The sequence below is a fragment of the Neofelis nebulosa genome, chromosome 7 (genome assembly GCF_028018385.1).
Source record: "Neofelis nebulosa isolate mNeoNeb1 chromosome 7, mNeoNeb1.pri, whole genome shotgun sequence".
NCBI classification, from domain to species: domain Eukaryota; kingdom Metazoa; phylum Chordata; class Mammalia; order Carnivora; family Felidae; genus Neofelis; species Neofelis nebulosa.
Window position 1 is genome coordinate 62,248,126 of NC_080788.1, and position 22,452 is coordinate 62,270,577.

The 22,452-nt window shown below is 40.9% G+C and overlaps 1 protein-coding gene and 1 long non-coding RNA gene across 3 annotated transcripts in view; one reads left to right on the top strand and one right to left on the bottom strand.

Moving 5' to 3' along the window:
- Positions 1–4,797, bottom strand: part of MGA (MAX dimerization protein MGA) — a 168,146-nt gene extending 163,349 nt beyond the window's left edge. The window contains exon 1 of one of the 2 annotated variants that reach the window (XM_058738104.1): positions 4,704–4,797. The gene's annotated coding sequence lies outside the window, so the exon portion shown is untranslated. Of the gene's footprint in view, positions 1–4,411; positions 4,520–4,703 lie in introns of those variants that run through there. The other variant, XM_058738102.1, reaches the window with a different exon arrangement.
- Positions 4,600–17,094, top strand: LOC131516711 (uncharacterized). Its single transcript, XR_009264205.1, has 2 exons — positions 4,600–4,687; positions 16,809–17,094. It is a non-coding gene; the product is annotated as an uncharacterized LOC131516711 (long non-coding RNA).
- The last annotated feature ends 5,358 nt before the right edge of the window (positions 17,095–22,452 follow it).

Genomic DNA, 22,452 nt, shown 5'->3' on the forward strand with positions numbered 1-22,452 from the left:
TCAAAATAAATGAATAAACTTAAAAAAATAAAAACTAAAGAGGTGCCGCCTGGGTGGCTCATTTAAGTGTCCAACTTTAGCTCAGATCATGATCTCACAGCTCGTAGGTTCCAGCCCCATATCAGGCTCTGTGCTGACAGCTCAGCACATGGAGCCTGCTTCAGATTCTGTGTCTCTCTTTTCTCTCTCTCTCTTTGCCCCTCCCCAGTTTGCACTGTCTCTCTTAAAGATAAATGAACATTAAAAAATTAAAAAATGAAATCTTATACTACAGACTTTAGTTAATAATAAATCAATATTCACTGGGGTTCATTTTTTACAACATATATACCATACATAAGATGTTAACACGGAAAACTGGGTGTTGGATATATGGAAACTACATTGTCTTTAGTTTTTCTATAAATCTAAAACTGTTCTAAGAAAATGTTTATTCTTTTAAATTCATACAAAAACCCTACCAAGCAAATGAAATCACCATTACTTTACATTTGAAGTATGCCATTTTAATTTTTTTTAATGTTTATTTATTTTTGAGAGAGACAGAGCATGAGCGGGGGAGGGGCAAAGAGAGAAGGAAACAGAATCTGAAGCAGGCTCCAGGCTCTGAGCTGTCAGCACAGAGTCTGATGCGGGACTCAAACTCACTGCGAGATCATGACCTGAGCTGAAGTCAGATGCTTAACCAATGGACTTAGCCACCCAGTCACCCCTGATGTATGCCAGTTTATTATTTTTATTTTTGACAAAGACAGAGTGTGAGCTAAGTAAGGGCAGAGAGAGAGGAAGAGACAGAATCCACAGCAGGCTCCAGGCTCTGAGCTATCAGCACAGAGCCTGATGCAGGACTTGAACTCACAAACTGTGAGATCATGACCTGAGCCGAAGTCGGACGCTTAACCAACTGAGCCACTCAGGCGCCCCTGATATATGCCATTTCAGACTTTTATGTAAATTTTAGACTTGTAGACACATATAGGCATAATCCTACCAAAATGTGATCATACTGCATATAATTTCATAACTTTTTTTTTACTTAACAAAATATATGCTTTTAAGTCATTAGATCATGCCTATTGGCTATAAGGTATTTTCCTCTATAAAAGTACCATATTTACTTAACCAATCCCCTATTATTTAACATTTAAGTTTTTCCAGATTTTAGCTATTATAAAAAATACTACAAAGACAACTCTTAAACATCTTTACAAACTTACAAATTAACCAAGAGAAGCTGGTGAGTCAAAGGGCACACAGGTTTTTAATGCTTTCAATAGGGATAGACAAAATGCCCTTCAAAAAGGATATTCAAAGATAAATATGCACTAACAGTAGCGTATGTGTGCAAATTTCCTCACTCCTATGCCAATACAATATTAACAGTTTATTACATACATGCAAACCTGCCAGACTAAGTGGGGGAGAGTGGAGCAAGTTGTTCTGTGTTACTTGTTTATAAATGAAAAATAATGTTTTTATTATTTTCATTTCTCTATGTATGTGATCTATCTAGTCACGTCTTTTGCCCATCTACTAGATATATTAAGATTATACTTGTAAGTCCAACACATGATGCAAAAATTTCCCCCCCACATCTGCCTAGCATTGCTCATCATTGGATCCCCTACACCTGAGAAAATGCCTGGCACATGGTAAGCACTCCATAAATATGTTAAACCAATACTAAGCGAATAAATGTCTTCATAATGTTTTTACCAACTACAGGTTGTTTATTCAAACAATATCCACCATTTTATGGATTCTGCCTTTACAGTCATGCTTAAAACAGCTCATCCCATTTCAAGATTCGAAAAATGTTTACCCATTTTTTTAAAGTAGTAATCCTCTGACTTCACTTTTTTTTTTTTAAGATTTCATTTTTGGGGTGCCTGGGTGGCTCAGTTGGTTAAGTGTCCGACCTTGGCTCTCAAGTCATGATCTCACAGTTCATGGGTTAGAACTTCACCTTGGGTTCTGTCCTGACAACTCAGAGCCTGGAGCCTGCTTCAGATTCTGTGCCTCCCTCTCTCTACCTCTCTCCCACTCGTGCGTGCGTGCTCTCTCTCAAAAATAAACACAAAATTTCGGGGCGCCTGGGTGGCTCAGTCGGTTAGGCGTCCGACTTCGGCTCAGGTCACGATCTCGCGGTCTGTGAGTTCGAGCCCCGCGTCGGGCTCTGGGCTGATTGCTCAGAGCCTGGAGCCTGCTTCTGATTCTGTGTCTCCCTCTCTCTCTCTGCCCCTCCCCCATTCATGCTCTGTCTCTCTCTGTCTCAAAAGTAAATAAAAACGTTAAAAAAAAAATTTTTTTCATAAAAAAAAAAAAATAAAAAATAAAAAAAAAACACAAAATTTAAAAAAAAATTATTAAAGTTTTTATTTTTAGGTAATCTCTAAACCCAACATGGGGCTCAAACTTACAACCACAAGATCAAGAGTCACATGCTCTACCAACAAAGCCAGCCAGACGCCCAACTTCACATTTTATATTTAAATATTTAATTCATGTTGATTTCATTTACATTTTAAGATTCCATTTTATTTTCTTTTCAAACAGCCAAATGTTCCAACACAATTTTGAAATTCCTTCTCAACTAATGTGAAATGCCATCTTTATAATACTAAATAGCTTTATATACTTCTAAATTTATTATCGTTTCACTACTCTATCCCAGACCTACTGCTGTTTTATCATAGTTTTATTTGTATAATCACTAGTACAAGACCCCCCCACACACACACACACACACTTTACTTTCAAAATGATTCTTACTTTACAGATTCATCCATCCAAATGAACTTTATAATCATTCTGTCAAATTTTCAAAAGGTAATACGGTTGGAATTCTGTGAAATTACCAACCATCTGAGCTAGTTCAAATTAATCTCTGTCGCTATTTTCCTTGTTGGTAAAATGGAGAAAATAGTACCCACATTATATAGGTTTGTTAACAAAAGTAAATGAATCAAGATATATAAAGTATTAAGCTAAAAAGATGTTAACTATCATAATTGTTCAAAAATGGTAACTACTGTTACAAAGATTACTCAAAAAAGGTTTTCCAGATTGTGCTCCCACAAAATTCAAAGGCCCTTTAAGATACATCAAAGGGTAGGACAAAACATAAGAAGTGATATGAAAAATACATAATTAATGTCTGCCTCATTTCATTAAAGCCCTGACCCTTGGTAAAATGAAGAGCGGGGAGCGAAAACCATGAAAAACATCAAAGGCTGGTGGCAAGGAAGCCTCAACAATTTTACAAATATTGACCAACCAAGTGGAGAAGACGACTTCTAGGTCCTTCTAGTCAGTCTTATGGGGCATTAGCAAATCCCTTCTAACTACTGGTTTCCAAGCTCCACAGTTAAAGAACAATACTACTTACCTCTTGATTTCTTTCCAGGAAACAGAGACTAGCCCTCTAAAAGACAGACTACTTTTCAGATGACTGAGTGGGAAGGCACAGAGTATAAATGCAATTGATAAACATGGACAAATATGCCCAAAATATTACAAGAAATTACCTCCAGTTTTCCTACATCACTGCAGTAATGGAAGGGATAGTGGGGGGGGGGGGTTCTTCTTGTGGGGAGACAGGCTCGTCTCATTTCGTTGTTAATTCTTTTGTTATCTGCATAACACTGTGGGATTAGGTAGAGGTCACATACCACAGGGAGGACTTAAAAAAATCCTACACAGAATACAAATGAGAAAATGGAAGCCGAGAATGGCAACAGGACTTGATCATTACGAAAGAAGCCAAAGGCCTAGACGCCAGAACCCCTAATTCCCAGACCACAGCTCATTCCACTACACCATACACCCTCTCGCCGACGCTTGCCACGCTTCGAAGTGGGAGGAGCAAAAGCAGACGGATCAGACCGCAGCAAAGACGCTAAAGAAAACCACAGGTCGGCTCAGTCAAAGGCACGTGACTGGCCACGCCTCTCCCCTACCACCCTCCCCCTTCCCCGCGCCAGCAGCACGCGCTGCCAACCTCATCATGTGACCTTCACGCGGCCCCAACGCTCCCCCTGCTAGGCGACTCTTTCCAGCAGCCATTTTGCCGAGAACTTGTCGTCCGTGCTCACAGAAGGGCAGGACGCCACGAAAACCCGTGGCCAGATTTTACAGGCTGCACACGCGCTTCGAAAGAGCGCTCGCGCCGTGAGGACTGAGCCGAACCTCATTGAACACGTCGCACCCCGGGGCGCCGGGGAAAGCTGTGGGTGCGCCTCAGCCTGCGATTGGCTGTGGCGTCCACGTGACGCCACTGCCCCCCCCCATTTTCCCCTACCCCCCCCCCCACAAAAACACCCAAACAGACTCTTAACACCTCGCGCCAAGTACACGCCACTGGGCGCGTGGGACCAACGGGGCGCGTGGCAACTAAGGCGCCTGCGCGTACCTGCCAGGGCCGATCGGAACGGGCCCACGCGCCGCTCCGCTCACGGGTCCCGGAATCCTCGCGCTGCCGGACCACCCGGCTAGTCATTGGCTGCCAGGTTTGGTCACGTGTTTAGCTCAGGCCCACCCCTAACCGCTAATCACCTGGCACCGTGCTCGAAGCGGCGCCGAAAGTCATTCGCACGCGGAAAGGGAGGGTAGTTAAAGGACCACCTTTTTCGCCGCTTTGGAGTTACGTTCATAAAGGGGAAACGAGAAAGCCGGGTCTCAAAACTAAGTAAGCTCACACCTACCGGTTTAACTTCGCGTGCCTCTCCAGGAGCCGAGAACCATCGCCCTTGGGCGCTCCCCGATGCACGCCGGGATACGTCTGGCGCCCCTCAGTGTGCTGCAGAGCATGCCGGGAAAGGCACCTCTCCCGATTTCCTGGCTCTCACCTCCAGGGTGTTCCTTTCATGTCCCCTTGAAAGCCTGGTTCTTGGGCTGGGAATGAGGCGACTTCAGTAATTATGGGAATGTGACTGGATGTGAAGAGGCACTCTCAGTGCCCCCTTCCCCCACTTGTTCCCTTTCTGTGGTCTTGGGGAAACCGCTTAACCTTTCTTCATGGAGCGTGCATTTAGTGCCTGCTGAGTGCTTTTGTGAATATTGCAAAAAAACAAACAAACACACAGTGAGAGTACTTGCCTACAATGAAACTGCCAGCTTTTTATGGTCAGTGGAAAATAATGCTAATTTAAGTACAACTTAACTGCAAATCCCACTAGGGAGTGGAAATAATGCTTGAAGTTTCTCTTAGGATAGAAGACAAGACTTTTCTTGCTAACCTTACAGCTATTGTTGGGGAAAGTGGGGGTGGACAGAGCAGGAGGCATTTTAAAGGGGCTAGAGATGTGGCCATATTACATTTTATGGTTCTACTTGTTCTAGCTATGGTATATTGGAACCAAGAAAAACCCCATCCGCTAATACTGAAAAAAGGTGGTCTTAGATCGTAAGGAGTTAATTTTGTAGTATTCACAGGCTGACCTCCAGGCCAAACCCTGATATTTTACTCCCAGAAAGCCCCCAGTTAGAACAATTCATATCTCTTTTGCTATGAACTCCAGTCCTCAGCTCTTCTGATTTCAAAGCTATTTTTTCAGTTAACAAAGGGATGATTAAGCCTGGGGAATTTGACTAGCACTGGTCAGACTGACAAGAGTGCTGATTTATAAAGTAGAAATTAAATGTATTAATTAACAATGTGGTTACTGAGCCAAAACACAGTTTGGGGCACCCTTTTCTTGTTTCAAGATAGTCAATAAGCCTATTTAATCAGAAAAGTATTGGGGCACCTGGGTGGCTCAGTCAGTTAAGTGTCTGACTTTGGCTCAGGTCATGATCTTGCAGCTCCTGAGTTCAAGTCCCATGTGGGGCTCCATGCTGACAGCTCAGAGGCTCAGAGCCTGGAGCCTGCTTTGGATTCTGTGTGTGTGTGTGTGTGTGTGTGTGTGTGTGTGTGTGTGTCTTTTTGTCTCTCCCCTAGTCACACTCTCTGTCCCTCTTTCAAAATAAACATTAAAAAAGAAAAGAAAATTGTTTTCTGACTATAAAATCAAAAGAAAGGGAATTAGATGATTACATGTAGTAAAACCATAAGGGGCCCCTGCCTGGCTCAGTCGGTACAGCACGTGACTCCTGATCTTGGGGTTGTAAGTTTGAGTCCCACCTTGGGTGTAAAGGTTACTTTTTAAAAAAATCTTTAAAAACCTAAAACCATTAAATTATAAGCAAAACTATGTTAAACTTGAAGTTATAAAACATTCCAATATACTTGATTACATTCAATCCTAACAACGTCCACGAGAACAAAGTACTATACTAATATTACCATCTCCTGAAACGATCTCGAGTGGGAAACTGGAAAATGTGTTTTAATATGTTCTCCAAATGATTTTGATGCACAAGTTTGGGGTCTGTTGGCTATAGTTGAAAGAGCCCAGGCCTTGAAGTCAGACCCATCTGGGTGAACCTGCATATCTCTCCTTTACTGTACGTTGACCTTGAACAGGTTTTTTAACTTTCTGAGCCTCAGTTCCTTTAACTGCAGGTTGGGGGCAATCATACCTATTCTTCGACTGTTATGATGATTCTGAGATAGAAATATTTAAATTTTTTAATGTTTATTTATTTTTGAGAGATACACACAAATCTTGAGCAGGGGAGGGGCAGAGACAGAGGGAGACAGAATCTGAAGCAGGCTCCTGGCTCTGAGCTGTCAGCACAGAGCCTGACGTGGGGCTCGAACTCACAACCACGAGATCATGAACTGAGCCGAAATCGGATGCTTAACTGACTGAGCCACCCAGCTACTCCGAGATAAAAATATTTTAAAACACCTGTCACAGTCCCTGATGCATTGGAGGCATTCTGTAAATGTGACTACTAGTTAACTGTAAAGGTTGTATTCTAACCAGTGTCCTGTACTCTGTCCAACAGCACACTCTTGAATCCTTTTTTCTCCACTATTCTGTTTCTCCCCTAGACAGTGCTAGAGGCACACTAACAGATTCTTACACTGCAGATCTTTTTTAGACTTTGGTGACTGTTGCCCATCTGTTGGTGCATATTGTTACATTATCTCCCGCCTTCGTTTCAAGTTTTTTTTTTCTCTTAACTAATGTTAAAATGCTGAACTGTAGACATTACTGAAGTAAAATAATGATGATACAGAGATACTTAGAGAGTGGAGGGGGCACTTAGAGAGTGGAGGAGTGTTTTGTTTCAAGTAGGTTAAAAATTGTTTACATTTAAATACCTCAGAGTGAAGACATCCTCAAAATTTGCTCTTCATTTATATAACACAATATTTTAGATGTTCCCTTCCCAGTCTCCTTCCAATGGTTTCTTTTTCAGTATCTTCATACGTTTCTAACAAAAAGAGGGTTTAGCTGAAGCGAGTTTCCCACAGACATCTGAAATTTAATATTTCCTAAGTGAAACTACCCATCCCTTCACTTTACACACCAGCTACTACTGCCTTCCCTTACATAGGCAATTACACCACCATTCCAGTAAGTCTCTTGGTCTAGGAAACCTCCTAATGGAATTATAAGGATAATTCCTTATCTGTTCCTTCTCATCTGTTTACCACATTTAATTGGTCAAAAAGTTCTACTTCTAATACTTAAACATCTTTTAAGTCCAAACCCTAATTTCCACTTCTTCCACCATTATATTAGTTCAATCCTTATCTTTATCAGACGCTACAAATATAAATATAAATATTTCATTATAATGATAATAGCAAGTTAAAGTTGATTTCAGAATACAAAACGTGTCACTTGTACTGTTTTACAAGAGACTAGTAAAAGGTTTGCAATGTCCTACACGGTGAATGCTCTTTATAAAAATGAGTGAAATAAATTTCTTTAATATGAGTAAATATATCTAATTATATTCTGTAGGAAATTATATGGTCTGGAAGTTTTGGACAGATATTTTACTGAGTGCTGAGGAGTACTAGTAGAGATCTTGGAAGTATTAGTAGACATTTATATTATTTTCAAATATTTCTGGTTCCCCCAACTTCCTAGAACATGATATAATTGTTTTTTTCTTGCTCTGTTGAAGTTCAGAGTGACTATAGGGCTTGCTTTTGTATGTGAGTGTAAGTGACATGTATCACTTCTATGAAGAAGCTTTAAATACCAGTGTGCAGTTTACCCATTTTCTCTTTCCATTGGCCACAGCTACTAGCAATGCTCCAACTGGTGGTTATGCTATTGGCATTGGGCCCATAAAATGGAAGACACAGAGCAAATACCCTCAACCAGCTCGCAGAGAATATGTAGTATGAACAAGAAATAACTTGTATTGTTCTGAGACACGGAGATTTGGGATTGTCCATTAACACATGTAATCTAGCACACACTGAATGACATAGAAATGGAGGGAGTTGCTACAAGTGACCAAAATCCATTTTGTTAGACTCCAATTGCCAATGACCACGATGTAATACAAATTTAGAAACAGGAGAATAGGAGGGACAACTGCCTGATTATGGTATAAAAGAAGAGCCTGTGGGCGCCTGGGTGGCTCAGTTGGTTAAGCATCTGACTTGATTTCAGCTCAGGTCATGATCTCACAGTCTGTGAGATCAAGTCCTGTGTCAGGGCTCTGCGCTGACAGCACAGAGCCTGCTTGGCAGTCTCTCTCCCTCTCTCTCTGCCCTCCCCCTGCTCATGCATGTGTGAGCTCTCTCAATAAATAAATAAATAAATAAATAAATAAATAAATAAGAAGAGCCTGAAGAATGAACAGTCATTGGAACCTTGCTTTTCATCTCCCCTCACCACATAATCATTCTTCACAGACCAGCCAAAGTGATCTTTTAAAAATATTACTGAGATCTTTTCTAAGAGAAAGGTCTTAACTGATTACCCTATCTAAAGTGGACTGCCTCCACCCACTGGTCACCTTTATTTTATCACCCCTTTTCTTTTTTCTTTTAATTTTTTAACGTCTGTTTATTTATAATCTCTACACCCAATGTGGGGCTTGAACTCACAACCCCAAGATCAAGAGTTGCATGCTCTTCCTACTGAGCCAGCCAAACACACCTCACCCCATTTTATTTTCTTTATGGTACTTCTCATTTTCTCAAAGTATCTTATCTATTTGTTTTATTGTTTTCCTTCTATCTCTACCCAAGAGAATGCAAACTTCATAAGAATGGAAGCCTCCTCTGTATTCTCAGCATCTTGAAAATTATCTGGTACATAAAACACAGCCAGTGAGAAAATATCTGCAAACCATGTATCTGATAAAGGTTTAATATTCAGAATATACAAAGAACTCCTACAACTCAGCAACAAAAACTCTATTAAAAACTGGGCAAACACCATAAGAGACTCTTAAAAACTGAGAATAAACTGAGGGTTGATGGGGGGTTGGAGGGAGGGGAAAGTGGGTGATGGGCATTAAGGAGGACACCTGTTGGGATGAGCACTGGGTGTTGTATGGAAACCAATTTGACAATACATTTCATATTTTTAAAAATAATATAATAAAATAAATAAATAAATAAATAAATAAATAAATAAATAAAATGGGCAAAGAATTTGAATAGATATCTCTCCAAAGAAGATACACAAATGGCCAATACGCACATGAAAAGATGCTCAAAATCACTGTTCTTTTATGCAAATCAAAAACACAGTGAGATACCACTTCACACCTCTTACAATGGTTACTATTAAAAAAAATTTAAAGAAAAGTCTCTTTTATTTTTTTATTGTTTACTTATTTTTGAGAGAGAAACAGAGTGCAAGCAGGGGAGGAGCAGAGAGAGACACACACACAAAATCTGAAGCAGGCCTCAGGCTCTAAGCTGTCAGCACAGAGCCCGAGGCCCGGCTCAAACGCACGAACCATGAGATCATGACCTGAGCTGAAGTCACATGCTCAACCGACTGAGCCACCCAGGCACCCCAATTAAAAACAAAAAGGATATGGAGAAATTGGAACCCTTGTGCATTTTTGGTAGAAGTGTAAAATAGTGCAGCCTCTATGGAAGACAGTATGGCAGTTCCTAAAAAACAAAACAGGGGTGCCTGGGTGGCTCAGTCTGTTGGGCGTCGGACCTCAGCTCAGGTCACAATCTCACAGTCCATGAGTTCAAGTCCCGCATCAGGCTCTGTGTTGACATCTCAGAGCCTGGAGCCTGTTTCAGATTCTGTGTCTCCTTCTCTCTCTGATCCTCCCCAGTTCATGCTCTGTCTCAAAAATAAATAAACATTTTTAAAAATTAAAAAAAAAAAAAAAACATGTTGCCATACAATCAAGCAATTCCACTTCTGAATATATACTTACAAGAACTGAGAGGATATTGAAGAGATATTTGTACACCAAGATTCATAGCAGCAGTCTTCAGAATAGCCAAAAGATAGACACAACCTAAATGTTCACGGACAGATGAATGGATACGCAAAATGTGGTATATACATACCGTTGAATATTATTCAGCCTTCAAAAGGAGGGGAAACCTGACACATGTTATAACATAGATGAATCTTGAGGATATTGTGGTTCATGAAATAAACCAGTCACAAGAAGACAAACACTTAGTGTTTCCATTTAAACAAAGTATCTAGAGTAGTCAAATTCATAGAGACAGAAAATTGAATGGTGGTTGCCAGGAGCTGGAGAGAAGGGCTAATGGGGAGTTCTCATACAAAGGGTTTCAGAGTTTCAGTTTTGCCAAGAGGAAAAGAATTCTGGAGACTGGTTGTACCGCAATGTAAATGTACTTAACACTACTGAACTATACACTTAAAAATGCTTATTACAATAGAAAAAAGTGGTTAGGATGGTAAACTTTGTTATATATATTTTAACACAGTTTTTTTTTTAAAGAAAGTCAGAAGATATTTGTTGATAGAATTAAGGAATGAATGAATATATAAGCTAAGACTGATTTTTCTGATAATCATTTACCATTTTAATTCACTGGACTTGACCACTTCTAATGATTACTAGTATTGGGCATTTGTGTGTCTGAGAGAGACAGACAGAAAGACAGACAGTCCTCTACACTGCTCCCAAATTTAAGTTCCTTTTCTGAAGCACAGATCTCATCGTATAATGCCTTAATTTGAAAACCACTGAAAGGGGCACCTGGGTGGTTCAGTTGGTTAACCGTCCAACTTTGGCTCAGGTTATGATCTAACAGCTCATGGGTTTAACCCCCACATCAGGCCCTGTGCTGACAGATCAGAGCCTGGATCCTGCTTCAGATTCTGTGTCTCCCTCTCTCTCCGCCCTTCTCCGCTTGTGTGTGCTCTTCCTCTCTCACAAATAAACATTAAAAATAATAAAAATAATAAAAATAAAAACGATAAATAAATAAACGATTGATAAAGTGCCTGGGTGGCTCAGTCAGTTGAGCATGCAACTCTTGATTTCAGCTCAGGTCATGAGTTCAAGACCCTGACTGAGCTCTGTGCTGAGAGCATGGAGCCTACTTAGATTCATTCTCTCCCTCTCTCTCTCTGCCCACCCCCCATTCTCTCTCTCTCAAAATAAATAACCTTTATGAAAAAAATTAATAAAGTCCAATTTATTGACCTTTACTTTAATGGTTAGTTTTGTATCTTGTCTAAGAAATCTTTGCCTACCCAAAGTTGTAAGGATTTTTTTCTGTGTTTTTTGCAGAAGTTTTAAAAAATATTTAGGTAATCTCTACACTCATTGTGGGACACGAACTCACGACCCCCAAATAGTCGCATGTTCTACCAACTGAGACAGCCAGGTGCCCCTTACATTTAGGTCTAATATCTACCTCAAATTAATAGTAGTGTTTGGTGTGAGGTAGGATTGAGTCTTTGTTTTTTGTTTTTTGTTTTCATTAAAATATCAAGTTGATTCAACACTATTGAAGACTTTTTCTCCCTTTGAATTACTTTGACCCCTGTATTAATTATCTATAGCTGTGTAACAAATTACCCCCAAGATTATCAGGTTAAAACAGCAAATATTTATTATCTTAGTGTTTCTATGGTTAAGGTATCTGGGCACAGTTTACCTGGGTGCCTCTGGAAGAAAGATTCTCATGAGGTTGCAGGCAAGCTATTGGCCAGGGCTGCAGCTTATCTAAAGGTTTTTTTTTTTTTTTTTTTTTTTTTTTTTTTTTTTTAATTTTTTTTTTCAACGTTTTTTACTTATTTTTGGGACAGAGAGAGACAGAGCATGAACGGGGGAGGGGCAGAGAGAGAGGGAGACACAGAATCGGAAACAGGCTCCAGGCTCCGAGCCATCAGCCCAGAGCCTGACACGGGGCTCGAACTCACGGACCGCGAGATCGTGACCTGGCTGAAGTCGGACGCTTAACCGACTACGCCACCCAGGCGCCCCTCTAAAGGTTTGATTTGATTCACAAGGAGCAGAGTCTGCTTCCAAGCTCATTCATGTGGTTCTGGGCAGACCTTGATTTTTTGCCATATGGGCTTCTCTGCAAGGCTGCCTTACAACATATCAGCTAGCTCTTTACCAATAGCAAGCCACCCAAGATAGAAAGAGTGTGCCCAAGATGTAAACCAGAGTCTTTTTTCTGTTTTTAATTTTTTGTAATTTTTATTTTATTATTTTTTTCAAGTGTTTATTTTTGAGAGAGAGAGAGAGAGAGCCTGAGCAGGGGAGGGGGAGAGAGAGGAGGGGACACAGGATCACAAGCAGGTCCTGCACTAACAGCAGAGAGGCCAATTTGAGGCTAAACCGTGAGATCATGACCTGAGCCCACAGTCAGATGCCTAACCAACTGAGCCACCCAGGCGCCCCAGTCTTTTTTTAAAGCTAACCCCAGAAGTAACACCCTATCACTTCTGTCAGCCCACACTCAAAGGGAGATCACATAAGGGTGTTAGGCAGGAATCATTAGGGTCCATCTTAGAGGCTGCCTACCACAACATCTTTTTTTCAAAATGCAATTGACTAGGGGTGTGTAGGTGGCTCAGTCTGTTAAGCTTACAACTCCCCATCTCAGCTCAGGCCATGGTCTCACTGTTCCTAAGATTGAGCCCCATGTCATCAGGCTCTGCTGACAGTACAGAGCCTACCTGGGATTCTCTCCCTCTCTGCTTCTGCCCATGCACATGCTCTCTTTCTCTCAAAATAAAATAAACTTAAAAAAAAAATCGACTACATACGTTTGGGTCTATTTCTAGGTTCTATTTTGTTTCATTGCCCTGTTTATTTTTCCACATACTAATGCCATGCTGCTTTGATGTCTGTAGCTCTATAGTAAGTCTTGAGATCAAATTGTGTGTGTGTGTGTTTTTGTTTTGTTTTGCTTTTAAGTAATCCCTATACCTGACTCAAGGCTCAAACTCACAACCCCAAGATCCACAGTTAGATGCTCTCCTGACTGAGCCAGTCAGGCACCCCTTTCAAAACTGTTTTGACTATTCTAGGTCCTTTGTATTTCCATAATTTTTACAACCAGCTTACCAATTACTATGAACCCCCTCCCCGATATTTTATTTATTTATTTATTTATTTATTTATTTATTTATTTATTTATAAATGTTTATTTTATTTTTTTTAATTGCCTATTCTTTTTTTAAATTTTTTTAACGTTTTATTTATTTTTGAGACAGGGAGAGACAAAGCATGAACAGGGGAGGGTCAGAGAGAGGGAGACACAGAATCTGAAACAGGCTCCAGGCTCTGAGCTGTCAGCACAGAGCTTGATGCAGGGCTCGAACCCACAGACTGTGAGATCGTGACCTGAGCTAAAGTCGGACGCTCAACCGACTGAGCCACCCAGGCACCCCATAAATGTTTATTTTTGAGAGAGAAAGAGCATGAGCAGGGGAGGGACAGAGAGAGAAGGGGACAGAGGATCCAAAGTGGGCTTTGCACTGACAGCAGCGAGTCCAATTCTGGGCTTGAACTCACAAACCCTGAAATTATGACCTGAGCTGAACTCAGACACTCAACCAACTGAGCCACCCAGGTGCCCCAAAAACCCCCCTGGTATTTTAATTGGAACTGCATTGACTCCATAGATCAATTGTGAATAACAAATACCTTAATAATATTGTCTTCCAAACCATTAATGTGTGTTCACAATACAGACATCTGACAAAGAACAAACATCTGGAACATATAAAGAAGGCTTATAGCTCAAAAATAAGACAGCAACATAATATATTTTTAGATGGACCTTGAACTGACACTTTCCAAAAAATCTACAAATGGCTAATAGGCATACAAAAAAGATGCAAAATTCTATTAATTGTCATGGAAATACAAATTAAAACTACAATGAGATACCACTCATACTTACTAGAGTGTCTAAAATTAAAAGACTTGATGGGGGCGCCTGGGTGGCTCAGTTGGTTGAGCATCCACTCCTGACTTCAGCTCAGGTCATGATCTCACAGTTTGTGAGTTCGAGCTCGGCACCAACAGCACAGAGCCTGCTTGGGATTCTCTCTCTCTCTCCCTCTCTCCCTGCCCCTTCCCTGCTCATGTGCTCTGTTTCTCTCAACATAAATAAATGAACTTTTAAAAAATTAAAAAAAAAAAAAAAGACTTGATAACTAGTGTCGGCTAGATTTAGAGCAACTGGAACTCTCATACATTGCTGCTGGGAGTATAAAATGGTAAAATCCTTTGGAAAGTAGTTTGACAATTTCTTTTTTTTAACCTTTTTTTCAATGTTTATTTATTTTTGAGAGAGAGACAGAGACAGAGACAGAGTGTGAGCGGGGAGGGGCAGAGGGCAGAGAGAGAGGGAGACACAGAAAATGAAGCAGCCTCCAGGCTCTGAGCTGTCAGCATAGAGCCCCATGCTGGGTTCAAACTCGAGAACTGTGAGATCATGACCTGAGCCCAAGTCAGACACTTAACCGAAAGAGCCATCCAGACACCCTGACAACTTCCTTTTTTTAATTTTTTATTTTTTTTAATGTTTATTTATTTTTGACAGAGAGAGAGGCAGAGCATGAGCGGGGGAGGCACTCTGAGCTGTCAGCACAGAGCCTGACTTGGGGTTTGAACTCACAGACCGCAAGATCATGACCTGAGCCAAAGTCAGACGCTCAATGGACTGAGCCACCCAGGTGCCCCCACCCCAACAATTTCTTAAATTTTAACATATACTAGGGTTCCTGGCTGGCTCAGTTGGTAGATGAAGTGACTCTTGATCTTGAGGTCTTCAGATCAAGCCCCACATTGGACATAGAGATTACTTAAAAAATAAAATAAAAAAGAGGTGCCTGGGTGGCTCAGTCGGTTAAGCATCCAACTCTTGATCTCGGCTCAGGTCATGATCTCACACTTTGTGAGTTCAAGCCCCACATGGGGCTCTGTGCTGACGGTGCAGAGGCTTCTTAGGATTATCCATCCCTCTCTCTGCGCCACTCCTCAACTCCCTCTCTCTCAAAAATAAAAAATCAACATTTTTTAAAAATAAAATACAATAATAAAATAAAATAAAATAAAATAAAATAAAATAAAATAAAAATTTTTGACATAAACCTATCCTATGACCCAAAATTCAACTTCTTGGTATTTACTCAAAAGAAATGAAAACATATATCTTCAAAAAAAGTGTTGTGTAAGAATTTTTATGCCAACTTTATTCAAAATAACCAAAAAGTAGAAATATCTAATGTCCGTCAACAGAAGAATGGATAAACATTAACAGTGAGCTATTACTCAACAATAAAAAAAAATGAACTACTGATATATGTAACAACATGGAGGAATCTCAAAACACACACTGAAGAAAAGAAGCCAGAACTATAATAATACACACTATATGATTCCATTTATGTGACATTCTAGAACCAACAAAACTAATCTATGATATACTAGAAAAAGATGACCCAACTTCTTTGCCACTGTCCTCACTGAAAAGTGGGATTTATTTTTCCACCCCTTTGAATTTGGGCTGGCTTTTTGACTGCTACCACCTATGGAATACAGCAGAAGTGACGCTGTACCAATTTGGGGTTTAAGTCTTTAAAAGGACTAGCAGCTTAGGGGCGCCTAGCTGTCTCACACAACTCTTGATATTGGGGTTGTGAGTTCGAGTCCCATCTTGGTGGAGAGTACTTAAAAAAAATTTTTTTTAAGTTTTTAAAAAAGTGGGCACCTGGGGGCGCCTGGGTGGCTCAGTCGGTTGAGTGTCTGACTTCAGCTCGGGTCATGATGTCACAGTCTGTGAGTTCGAGCCCCGCGTTGGGCTCTGTGCTGACAGCTCAGAGCCCAGGGCCTGTTTCAGATTCTGTGTCTCCCTCTCTCTCTGACCCTCCCCCATTCATGCTCTGTCTCTCTCTGTCTCAAAAATAAATAAATGTTAAAAAAAAAATTTAAAAAAAAAAAAAAAGCGGGCACCTGGGTGGTTCAGTGTGCTGTGTCCAATTTCGGCTCAGGTCACGATCTCCCAGTTTGTGGGTACGGGCCCCACATAGAGCCCGCTTCAGATCCTCTATCTCCCTCTCTCTCTGCCCCTCCCCTGCTTGCACTCTCTTTCTCCCTCTCTCAAAAATAAACATTAAATAATAATAATGATGGCAATAGATAAATAAATAAATAAATAAATAAATAAACAAATAAATAAGGGGTTCCTGGGTGGCTCAGTTGGTTAAGCATCTGACTCTTGATACTCAGCTTAGGTCATGATCTCATGGTTTGTGAGTTCAAACCCTGCACTGGGTTCTGTGCTGATGGCACTTAGGCTGCTGTCTCTCCTTCTCTCTGCCCCTCCCCCATTTGTGTGTGTGAATGGGGGGAGGGGGCACGTGTGCACACTCTTTCTCTCTCTCGCTCAAAATAAATAAATAAATATTAAAAAATTATTTAAAAAACTAAAAATTAAAAATAAATAATTTTTTTTTTTTTTTAAGGACTAGCACCTTCTAGTTCTTCCTTCTTGGAACCCATACTGTGAGGAAGTTCAAACAGCTGTGTGGAAGAAAAACAAAGTCCCTTATTGGCAGTCTTAGCTGCATTCCCAGCCAAGAGCCAATCCCAACTTGCCAGTCATGTGAGTCATTTTGGAAGTGGATTCTCCAACCTTAGTCAAGGCTCTCTTGGCTGATGTCACAGAAAGCAGAGACACAATGATTCCACTAAACCCTAACTAAGTTACAATATTTTGAGCCAATAAATGATTTTTATTGTTTTAAGTCACTAGGTTTTGGTGTGTTTTACCTATCAATGAATAACCAAAACATCTGGTAATATAAAAATCATATCACTAGTTGCCTTGGGAAAGAAGTGGGATCAGCTGCAAAACACAAAAGGGGATTTTCAGGAATGATGGAAATGTTCTATATCTAGATTGGAGTAGCAGTTATAAGGATATATATATATATATATATATATATATATACACACATATATATATATTGTTGAATCATAGACTTGAAACCTATATATTATAATGTATATAAATTACACCTAATGAAGTTGTTGTAAAAAAAAATAATAACTTTGATGATTCTCTATTAACTAGAATATAAAGACTAAGATCCTCACTTGCTGAGGCACTCTTCACAAAGTAGCCCCAGCCTGAATTCCCAGGATATTCCCTTCCCAACCTTTACACTAAAGCTAAACAAAATGATTTGCAGTTCCACACGGGCCCAGGCTTATTGATGTTGTTCTATCCTCCTGGTATGTCATTCCCCGATCTCAGGCTCCTCAAGTCCTAGTCATCCTGTGACACCCACCTTTCCCTATCCCTGTGCTGAGACTGTCTTAGTCACTACCTGCTCTTGCTCAAAGAACACTTTGTGAGAACTTTTATTATAATACTTATCACATTATACTGTAAGTTTTTGTTTACATGTTTATCTACTAGACTCTGACTTTCTTCAGGAAAGAGAAAACTTTTTTTTCTTTTTAGTGTTTATTTTTGAGAGAGAGGGAGGGACACAGAGTGTGAATAGGGGAGGGGCAGAGAGAGAGGGAGACACAGAGTTCAAAGCAGGCTGCAGGCTCTGAGCTGTCAACACAGAGCCCTATGTGGGGCTCCAACCCACAAACCGGGAGATCATGACCTGAGCCAAAGTCAGACGCTTAACTGACTGAGCCACCCAGGCACCCCAGGAAAGAGAAAACTTCTGACTCATTTTTGTGTCACCATAATCTAAGTACTGGGCAGGTAATAGATGCTCAGTAAATGATTAATGAATTATTATACATTAGCCAGGGGCTCCTTTTGCTCCTTTCATTATTTTACTGGTGTTTCGCAGCCTTCTGTGGTATAGGTGTCTCTTGAGTCTCCATCTACTGCCATCCTCCATTATCTGCTTTTCTCTCTCTCTCTCTCTTCCTCACCCTTTGGCAGTCTCTAAAGGCTCACCCAACATCATGGCTGCAACCATTTTCTTCATTACAGATATCCCAAAAATCTGATATTAACAAATGTTTACTGAGCATTAAGGACACTATACCAAAGGCTGGAATACAAGGACTTACAAAAGAATCCAGAGTACGTGAGGATTTGAAGGGTCCTAAATGTTGAAGACAAGAGAGCAAAAGGAACTGAATATCTGCAAGAAACTGAGTCTGTGTGCCCTAGAGAATAAGGAAACATTAAAAAAAATTTTTTTAATGTTTTTTATTTATTTTTTGAGAGAGAGAGCGTGAGCAGGGGAGGGGACAGAGAGAGAGGAGGACAGATTTCCAAAGCAGGCTCCGTGTTGACAGACTGCCAGCAGCAAGCCCAATGTGGAGCTTAAACCCACAAACTGTGAGATCACAACCTGAGCTGAAGTTGGATGCTTAACCGACTGAGCCACCCAGGTGCCCCAAGGAAGCATTCTTAAATGGGTAAGTATGAAGGAGAAATTGGTTTGGGGAGAAAAATAATGAATTTTGTCTTAGCCACATTGGGTGTCACACTATTACATTAGAGTGAAACAGTGTTATAAACAGAGATACAGAATTGTATTCATTTTTCAATGCTGCTCCCCCCCCCCACAAAATATATACATGTAGTTTTTGCCTTCATGAGACTTATTGAGGTGACAGATACAAATCAAAGGATTCTTTAAATAAATATAAAATTGCAATTTATAATGAATACTGCCAAGAGGAACATACTCCTATGAAATATATATAGCAGGTAGAATTGACCTGCTAAAGGCAGTTGGCAATGATTGTTCAAGGAAGAGAAGAAGTTGACTGTGGGAGAGAGGGAAAGGGTTCTAAGCAAAGGAATAGCATATGTAAAAGACTATAGCATAGAAATAGAAAGTAGCCTGGGTGGCTTAATCGGTTAAGCATCCAACTCTTGGTTTCAGTTCCGGTCATGATCTCACAGTTCATTGAGTTTGAGGCCCCAGTTGGGCTCTGCGCTGACACATGGAGCCTGCTTCCAATTCTCTGTCTACCTCTCTCTCTACCCTTCCCCAACTCTCTCTCAAAAATAAATAAACATTAAACTAGGAGAGACCTGAGCCTGTTTGAGAATGAGAAAAGGGAGTGAGGAAAAAGGAATCCATTTAACATGTGAGGGAGAAAAGAATTCATCCAACCAGTTCCCTTGAGGAGATAGGAAATGATGGAATCCAGACACGGGTGGAGAGAACAGACTTAGACAATAAGCTAGTCTTGTCCTCCGAGGTAAGGAGAAGGAGGTGGTGATGGATAGTGACAGTGATTTTTTAGGGGGAGAGGAGTTTGGATGGAGTTCATGGTATTGACCTTTGTCTTCTCAGTAATACTAAGAGCTAACATCTACTAAGCATTCACCATGGCGCTGGCCTAAACATTTTTATGCATTAACTCATTTAATCCCCACAGCGACCTCATAAGGTGGGTTCTGTTGTTATCCCCATTAACAATTAAAGAGTCCCTGAGAAGAGAGGTAACTTTAACAATATGAAAAAGGTAATAAATGGCAGAGCTCATTTTTCTCCCCACGAGGTGTGAAGGGAGGAAGGCAATTTGGCAAGATTAAAAGAGGAAGTGGTGAGAAAGGAAGGAAAAAGGGAAAATGGGGACTTGAAGAATATAAGAAAGTTTAGAATAGCCAGAGTGAAAAATATGCTACTGAGGAGGACACTGTTAAATCAGACCTCTCCCAGAGAAGCAGGCGCTTATGTTCTCCTGCGAGAACTCCTCCACCTGAAGAATCCACATCTGAGATTTGGATAATTGCTCACTCAGTTTTAGGTGATTCAGCCTTTCTTTTCAGGTTCCTGGGTTCTGGGTCTACCCATTGGACAGGAGTCTCCTAGTAAAGCTGAAAATGGCAGGGAATTGTCCTATCAGAGCTGGGCCTGAAGCCACCCGCACACCTGGGTAATTTTACTGAACCTCATAAAGAGCATGTTTTATATTGCCATTAGAATTGGGGTCTCAGGAGGCACCTGGGTGGCTTAGTCGGTTAAGCATCTGACTCTTGATTTTGGCTCAGCTCATGATCTCATGCTTGGTGAGTTTGAGCCCCATATCAGATTGTACTGGTAGCACAGAGCCTGCTTGGGATTCTTTCTCTCCCTCTCTGCCCCTCCCCTGCTCTCTCTCTCTCTCTCTCTCAAAATAATAAATAATAAGCATTAAAAATTAAAAAAAAAAAAAAAAGAATTGTGGTGTCAGGGGTGCCTGGGTGGCTCAGTCGGTTAAGCGTCTGACTCTTGGTTTAGGCTCATATCATGAGCTCATGGTTTGTGAGATTGAGCCCTGAGTCGGGCTCTGTGCTGACAGCGTGGAGCCTGCTTGGGATTCTCTCTCTGCCCCTCCCCTGCTCTTGCTCTCTCTCTTTCTTAAAATAAACATACATTAATAAAAATAATAAAGTGAGTTTAAGAGGAAAAGATATTTCTTGCTGAGCCCATTCCTGCAGCCCTTATCACAGGTGACAAACCTGCTTTTTCTTTTTTTTTAATATATTTTATTTATTTTTGATAGAGAGAGACAGAGCACAAGTGGGGGAGGGGCAGAGAGAGAAGGAGACATAGAATCTGAAGCAGGCTCCAAGCTGTTAGCACAGAGCCCGATGCGGGGCTGGAACTCACAAACTGCCAGATCATGACCTGAGCTGAAGTCAGACGCTCAACCGACTGAGCCACCCAGGCTCCCTGGCACCTGCTTTTTCAAAACCAAATTTGAATTTGCTGAAAACTTTTTATATGTTCCATAATTATTTACATCACCAAGGAAACTGAAAAATTTACAAGAAGCCAAACTGTCTCTATTCTCTTCCTCAAATGTCAGTGGTGTGTTGGCAAAGATTCCTAGAGGAGTGAGAACAGAAAAGCAGCAACACTAAAAAGCCAAAAACCTCCTCATATAGAGACATCAATCAAAAAATGCCAAAACCCAAATTGTACTTCACAGAAAGGCAAATTGGTTTCAGAACAGTTTCCAGGCAAATTTGCATCATTGCTATTACTTCCTCCAGCAATATTTTTTTCACACGAAAACATTGTGAAGAATAGCAACTTCTTAACGATAAATAATTCTTTTGAAGTACGGACATACACAATTCAGTATTCCGGTTCACATGGACATACACACAATTCAATACTCCAGCTCACATGCACAGGTAAAGCTAGTTTGATGAGGTTTCATGACTCACAAGCATAAATACTGGCATAAATACATTACAAACCGGGAAGCCTAGAATTCAGCTATACAACCAATTGGGAATCAAACTCAGATACAAAGATGTACAGATCCATTGTTCCTGAGATGCGAACAAGGAGCAAACACAGCACAGAATGGAATTGGGTGTAAGAATGTGTCATGTGAATCCGCCCACGGGCAACTCTGGGAGCTGTTCCGGAAATGGGAGGAGGCTGTCATCACCTCTCCCTCGGTAGCACCATGTGCTTCAGAAATCATTTTTGTTCTGGAAGTGCATTTTGATATGCCTGCTCCCTTCCCCCATTTCCTTCTTCCCCACTCTGGGAAACAAACTTGAGGCTCACTAACCTCTGCATTTGCTGTCCGAGAAAGGAAGCAATGGGAAGTTTTGCAAACCCAGGGAAGCAAGGCTGCCCCGGGCATAGCCCAGACGGGCACGCTCTCTGACTCCTCCTGGTGGACACGGAGGGAAGGCCAGTTCCTTACAATGAGGTGGAAAGAACGAACTGTGGCCATTTGAGAGACCTCCAGCAGAGGCCAGTTCAAAGGGACTGATGGGTAGGTAAGTTTTGACCTACTTCTTTGTTCCTTGTGGACAGACACAAGAGGAGTGATGAATGGCAACATCTAGTCCTTTACTGGAAAAAGAAGCCTACAGTTTCTCTAACCGTACTTTGCAAAGGTTCGGTAAAGATAAGCATTGCCTGACACTAAAGCAGACGCAGTTGAGAAGGTCAAAACCATTACATTAACAACTTACCACCGCTATCAAGCCGCAGTCCTTGGGGCTTCTCACGTGTCAGCAAATACTTTTCGAAACAGAAGAAGGCAGTGTTCTAATTACTGTTTCTAATCAGAGACAGCTGTTGTGCATCCACACGAGCAAATAAATCACAGATTGAGGATGACTTGTGATTGTGCCATTTAACCTGAAGCTCTCTTCATGTC